We start from the raw sequence: 7,696 nt of genomic DNA on the forward strand, positions 1-7,696 counted from the left end.
GCTCTTGCATTTTGTAAAATAACGAGCAGAAGAGGAAAAAACCCATTTTTGTTTTTGCATTTTTTTGGTATTTCTCGGATCAAAATCTGTTTTTTCTCTTTGGTTGCAATGGAAGAAATGGATATCCTTCCATACATTTCCTGACTAGTGTTTTATTTATGTGTTAAAGAAATGAAAAGGAGAAAATGGTTTTATCTGTTCTTCTACTTAGTTGCAGTCTGTTCATGTCTTTTTGCCATTTGATGGTTTGCTTATGGCTGCTGTTGGGGTTGCATTTTCAACAATAATAATCAGAAAGACATCGCCACCATCAATGGTAGATGAAGATGGTCACTGGGAGAAATTATAAAAGTATAATTTTGGTTTTGGTATCTCAGTTTTTGTACCTATCAATTTATGATTAACCATGAGAGAAAATTTCATGTTTGATTTTGCAAAAATTAGTTCTTTAACTATGTAGGATTCTGAAAAAGGGCATGAAAAGGTTCATTAAAATATCCCATTTTGGTTGTCACCTTACTATTTATTGATCTTCATCTGGTTAGCATCGTTAAGAACAACGCTTGACTATAAAACATGCAGTAATCTCCCAAATGTTAAAATTCCAAGTACTATTTACCTGCAGTGTCGCTTGTTTGATGTGCATAAATAATATTGGTTGTGGAATGTGTAAGTCTCGACTATAAAACAAGAATGCAGTTGAATTTCATCAGACGAATGATTCTATCCATTGCAGCTTTGACCACTTTTTTTGGTTTAATCTATGGTACCAACCATCATCCCTTTTTTGTTTAGTTCAAGCCCTTCAAGTTATATACAACTCACTGAACCAACTGCCTCAGTTAACTGGTTGGAAAGCGAATGGAGGTGATCCATGCGGGGAATCGTGGATGGGAGTCTCCTGTGTGGGGTCGTCAGTTGTATCCATGTATGCACAATTTTTCTGTCAATGAGTCTTTTAAATGTGCTTTGATGCTCTTTCAACAGATTTTCATTGTTTTAATTCGACCCATTATTCATGACTGTCCAAGTAGTTCGCACATAGTCATCAAACAATGGACATTTGGAACATAACATTTGACTACGGTCCAAACAAACGTTGGACTTGGAACAGTTGTTACGGAATGAACAGAACCAATGTTTTGTTCTGTTCTTTTTGTTCATTTCATCCAACCATGGACAAGCCATCAAACATACCTTTATGGGCCGAGAGGTTCCACATTGACCATGGCTCTGTTTGGATGTCCGTAATGTAAAACTCCACAAGTACTTCCCTCTTCCCTCTTGCTTACCTCGGATAGTTTCCAGTTGGCTTTGGCCTTGTGAGAAGGAACGCACAGCAGAAGCTTAGCTTTTCCGGTTGGGACGGATCTTGCAGCGACTAGTCTGTGATCAGTTGTCCTGTTTTTTACTTTATGATTGCTCTGTTCTAGCATTCTTGCCCCATGCTGATTCGTTTTTTGGTGGGACTGTACCTGTCTTTGCTTGACGTTCTTTCGTATGCTGCAGGAACTGATATCTCTTTCTGTATCTCAAGAAAAAAAAAGAGAGAAAGGACTCCGACCTGGGGTACCGAACTCTCAATGTCCAACTTGAAAGTCTTGAGTCCATCCACTTAGCCGAGTGAACAGAATTCTTATGGACAAAAAAATTGTGTCCTTGTGTCCTATTTTTTCGGAACTTGTTTGCTGAACTTGTGTAGAGTGTTGGTAGCCGTATATCTCTGTGATATGGACTAGTTTTGAGATAAAATACTATTTTTTTAATCAAGAAATTTAGCATGTTGTCAGCAGTTAATTTTTAGAGCTATCATGTTCAAAAATGTTATAAAGCTATTAAAAGGTCTGCTTGTAGAACACGATCGGACCATTTTTAAAACACGTCTTTGACTCACCATCGAGATCACATCAGTGAGGATTTATCCACAAAAAGATCAAGAACATATGTAAAAAACTGGTACTTTACACTAACTAAAATGACTAAAATCGTTTGTTACTTTTTTTAGAACTTTGATCGTTCGTCTCCCACAACATAATTTCTGCTAGTTGAAGGCTGCTATAACCAAACATTTATGTTATTATAAAAAAAATAAATCAAAACCTTAAATCATAACAAAAATCATTCACATTCAAAACCCAAAATGAAAATCTTAAATCCTAATAAAAATCATGGTTTTAGGGGTTTGATAAGTGATAACTAAAACCAAGCATTCCACTAATGGAATCATACTTAATGATAATTAAAAAAAAACTAAACCCTAATAAACACAAAAAAACCCCAAAATCATTACCCAAATTCCTAAAACGTTCATAGATTTATGCTAATTGAAAAAGAAAAACAAAACCCTTAATATTATAATCAAAATAATGCATTCATTACATGCCTAATCTTAATTAAAAAAAAAACTAAAATCCTAATTAAACATTCATGTTATTTAAAAATAAAAACCAAATAAAGACCTAAGCCCTAACAAACGATATGTGTTATGACTATTGAAAAAATAAATAAAACCTCTAAATTCAAAACCAGGTAAAGCATTCATTTATGATTTATAGAATAATTTGAAAAAACAGAAGGAAAGAAGAAGAAGATGAGAAAGAAAAAGATGACCCAATGGTCAGCCACAAGGGGCATACACCGGAGAGACCCGTTGAATGACAAACTCCGGCAAAGTTGAGAGAGAGGAATCGTGCAGGGTCAAACAAAGAGCCACGAAAAAAAGTTTGGGTGGGTGGTGCCCACCCTGACCCGATCTCTCATCAGGGTGGGCACTGACCCGACTTTCACTGGGTCAAGGTGAGCGCAGCCCACCCTAACCTTAACCATCCTATTGGTGGGGTTTTCTGGTCAGGATGAGCACTTTCCCACCCTGGCCTCAATGACAATACTTAATATTTTAAAGTTTTCATTTACGAGGTTATTATAGTCTTGGCGGTCTAGGCATGTATCTTTCACGGGCGGGCTGCTAGTGTGATGTTTTTAAAGGCTACTCTCGCAGCCATTCTCAGCTACTTCATGTGGGTTTACAGGATACTGGCCAAGATCCAAAAGTCCAATGAAAAGTGGTTTCGATCGTTCCTATGGTGGTGGGCCATTTGTCGAGGCTCGGAGCCTTTTGCGGGTTATTTCAGAGCCAAAGTATGGATTGCTGGATTCTGTAAAAAAAAATGGAATGTGCAGGCTAATCACCTTCTCTCATCTGCCATCTGATCTCACAGGTACTCAGTTTGGCCAGCTTTTAGATTATGTATTGCCAGTAGTGGTGATCTCCGACTTGCTCTTAGTAGAGGTGGACAATGGGGCCGACCCAGCCTGCCATAGGCCGAGTTTGAGTCAAGTTTTTAGTCTCTAGCCCATTAACTATCGAGCTAAAACCCGGTCCGTTATATACATGGGCCGAGCCCATGTTGATCTCCAAGGGCTATCGGGGCCAGCTTGATGGGCTTAAGGTATTTAATTAATTTTTAATAATATAAAAATTTTAAAAAAATAGCTAGTTGCATAGTAACTTGATAACTATTACCATTTACTTAATTAGTTGCATTAATTTTATAAAAACTAGAAAAATAATTAATTGGTTACATGAAAAGTTGTTAATTATTAGTATTCACCTAATTAGTTGCACTAATTTTATGAGAAATAAAAAGATAATTTTTATAGGACTGTTTGTTTATTTAAGAATTAGGCTTTTTGGCATTTTAACTCCTTATCGCCTGCATTATGCAAACTGCAACTCCGCCAGTACCAATCGATGGAGCAATTGGAAATGCATGGCTACATGCATAGTTGAACATGAGTAAGCATTGTCGAACCTGCTGCTAAGATTCATCATGATCATCCAGGCCTCATAGTTTCGTACACTATTAAACCTTATAGTTTACACAGTAAATCGTTTCCGATGCAAGGTATTTTTAATTTTTTGGTAATTGAATCATTTAGACATTATGTTTTGTTATTTTTTAGGTAAGAACTAATTTATTTGTTTATTGTTTTAGTTTGGTTATGGATGCACTGAAAGAGTTGAATAATGATACTGATTCAGACTTTTAGTGAAAGATGGTAAATTTGTTGTGGTTTGTAATTCTAATTATAATAACTGTAATCATTTTTAAATATTTTTGTTTTGTTTTTTTTAGGTTATGTTGAATAATGGGTTAAACCATATCATTGGAATGAAGACACCATGCTTTGTTTACACAGGACGGCTAGAATTCAAGATGGTCCTTTATGTTATTTTGAAAAATTGATGTTGATTTATTAGTTCAAGAAATATTTTGCTATGAACTTTTGATTTGGATAGTTTGAAGATTGTTAGATGTGAAATATTGATTTTTATGTTTTTTATTTAATTTAATTTTTGGGTATTCTAAGAATTAATTTATGAACTTCACTCGAGAATAATCTACAAATGGGTTTGGGCCGGGCCATCGGATGCACTTCAAACCTCCATTAAGAGTCAGGCCAAAACCTGGCCTGTTAGTAAATGGGCCGGGTCACCTTGGGCCACACTTAAAACCCGACAACCGACCATTAAATGGGCTTCAGCCCGATGCCCACCCTTAGCTCTTGGGTTCGTACAATCTCTGGGATTTTTTTTGTCTCCTCCTATCATTCACTTCTCGAGCATGGGGTTGACCCTTTTTCAGAGGTGTGCATTTGGGTCGCAGGGCCCACCCCATGATCTAAATGTTTTCTTGGCTGTTAGTGGTTGATAGCACACACACACAACCTTCTTCGCCAACGAGAGATATGCATTGTGAGCGTATTATGTTGAACTTTATTCGTCACCGGCCAAAAGCGATGCACATGTGTGTGGTAAGGTAGGGCCTATGGTGACACATGTTGCTAAGTAGAAAGTCTATGCCTTTGCTATGGCATGTGGCGGCAGCATGAGACAACACAACATTTCTCTTTAGAAAGCTCAACAAGTAAGCCCAAGTGTATGCGACAAATCTCAAGTGCATTTGCTCCACGCCACGAGGGATCTTTTTGGCCACCCGCATTCATGTGCCATGCTTTGGGGGTGCTACGTCACCTACGACTGTTCTCAACTTCATGTCTGCAAACACAAGATATTCATACAGATTTCATGTGTCACAGTCGAGTATTCTTCTGCTCAATCATAGGTAGAAAATGTGTTCGTGAAATCAGAATACAGAAAGAAGCTACTTCATCCAGAGGTGTCACACCAATGCCCACGCAGTCTCGCCCAAACTTTGAGGTCGCACATCTCCTTGCACATTAAGAATTACTGAGCCAAGATCAAAATCTCATCGATACATTCAAATGTGACGAAGACCCTAGTGTAGTCATTTTGGCGAAATACAAAGTCTACGCTCGGTAACTCTATTAAGAATAAAAACAATGTGTTTCCAAGAGATATTAGGGTTCCTTCTATTGGTGGGGGTTCAGTGCCCATAATACCTATATAGAGGATCTTTCTCTTGACTTGCATTGGTGCACCACATTGCAGTTCGAAGTGGGCAACCCCTATATCTTGCGAGTAGCACATCAGAATACACGTGGGTGCTCACAAGTTTGCAAATTTTTTATAGGCATTAATAGGCATCCGCGGGGCCTGCTCTTGTCGCCTGCCTTGCTGCCCAACCTTGTACCCTTGCGAGGGGCTCAATGAGTGTATGTCGAGTGGCGATGGTTCATCTTGTCTAGGGAGTTTTACTATATCAAACTAGCAACTAGCTTAGGCTAGGGGTCAAAAGGTCTTCTCCATCACAATGATGGGTTACCCATGGGGTGCGCGATGCGCTCCGTGGGGCCCGTAAGTCCCAAAATACAATATGCCCCTCATTCGGTGTGACTCGAGAACTCACGGATCATTAAATATTCGTGATGATTATTTGGATGCATATTTGACTATATCGACCATCGACTGCTCGTGCGCTCATCCTATGAAGGTGACACACCCATCCCTCGTAGGCTTGAATGCTCGCATGCCATAGACTTTGACATCATCCCGCTCTATCGACCCATTCGACTATGCCACTTCAGATATTTTGTTGTGCTAAGCATGCATGGGATATGCACTATCTCGAATCCACTTTTGCTAGGCTTACGTAACCCCTTGCCTAAGGCAAGTTGCATGGCGCACAACCCAGACAACTCTTCAATCTCCCTCTCCACGCAAGACAGGAAGACACAAAGAAAAATGTTGTGACAGCTAATATCAGAACATACCACACTGGTATAAGAGCTCATTAAATTGGTCTCAGAGTTGCCCCAAGTTGTTATCGTTGTCTACTTGTCAGTTTTGATCTTTGTAAGATTCGCCCAGACTGCTATCAGAACAGAAATTGCCTTGGTTTGCATCTTCTCTGATGACTATTGGGTCTATGCTGGTATTATTTGTGCAAACATTTCAAGTTCTCTGCATTGTCCCTTATTAGTCAGTTTGTGGTAGACTGATTGAGACACAACACACTGCAAGTGTGAGTTATGATGAAGTTTACACTCAAATATTTGTTATCTACGTCGAGGGTACATGCAACACTATTAGTGGCAAACCATTGCATGATAGAGTTTCTAGTGACTCCCTATAGTCTGGAGTCGTAAGGGAGTGACCTGTGTCTGCTAATTCACCTCTTCTTCTACCGACATATGTTGCTACCCAGTTTAGTGAGGCGGTTATGGGATGCTTCATAAGGTTTCATGATGATATTTTTTATTATAGTTGCTCGCTTTTGCATGAGATATTATTTATCAGTTAGCCACTTTGTTGTGGTGATTCTTTCCTCTTTAAGTACATTAAGGGGATGTGTTCTACTTTAATCTGATGTTCAAGAGTAAGTCTCACAAGTAGAGCTTGCTCGCTTTCAGTGCTCATGTGATGATACAGTAAAGGAGTCGCGTAGCACAATCAACTGATTCTATGCACCTTCTATAAAGTCCCGAAAAAAAAAACCCCGAGTCTGACTCGTGTCGAACACGTGTCTCGATTGGCTGTTGATACCGGATCCGAGCCCAGCTCGGATCTGGCTTCTGGATCTTTCGAGAAGTCAGTATACCCCCCTCTTTATAAGGGCACAGGTGTCTCGAGCGAGGGCATTTGCCCTCGCCTGATTCTCTCTCTTCTCTCTCTGCCCTTTTCCGTCTTCGTTGCCTCCACCCTCCGACAGTAGATCGTGCGAACAACTCTCCGGCGGCTGTGTTGGTGGCAGTCGACCCCCGTTCATGCTAGCGTCGGTGATCTGCCGTCTTTGCCTTCTTCTCCGGTGACTCGATGTGGGTAATCGTAGGTAGCTACCCCCCCCCCCCCCCTCTCCTCCTAGAAGTATGTGTGTCAACAGGAGGTGCTTGGCCCCTTGTTGTTCTGTTTGCCGGCAGGGGGCTCCGCCCCCCTGTCGCTTCTGTTTTCCGACAGGGGGCGGAGCCCACTGTTGTTGTCTGTTTGCCGGCAGGGGGCTCCGCCCCCTGTCGATGTTGTGTTGCCGGCAGGGGGCTCCGCCCCCTGTCGCTTCTGTTTGTCGGTAGGGGGCAGAGCCCCCTGTTGCTGTTTGTTTGCCAGCAAGGGGCTCTGCCCCCTGTTGCTGTTGTTTTGTCGGCAGGGGGCTCTGCCCCCCTGTCGCTGTCTGTTTGCTGGCAGGGGTCTCCGCCCCCTGTCGCTTTTATTTTCCGGCAGGGGGCAGAGCCCCCTATCGCTTATGTTTGCCCGCAGGGGGTGGAGCCCCTGTCGCTGTCT

Source organism: Nuphar pumila, chromosome 10, assembly GCF_984573655.1.
Source record: "Nuphar pumila chromosome 10, dmNupPumi1.hap1.1, whole genome shotgun sequence".
Lineage (NCBI taxonomy): Eukaryota > Viridiplantae > Streptophyta > Magnoliopsida > Nymphaeales > Nymphaeaceae > Nuphar > Nuphar pumila.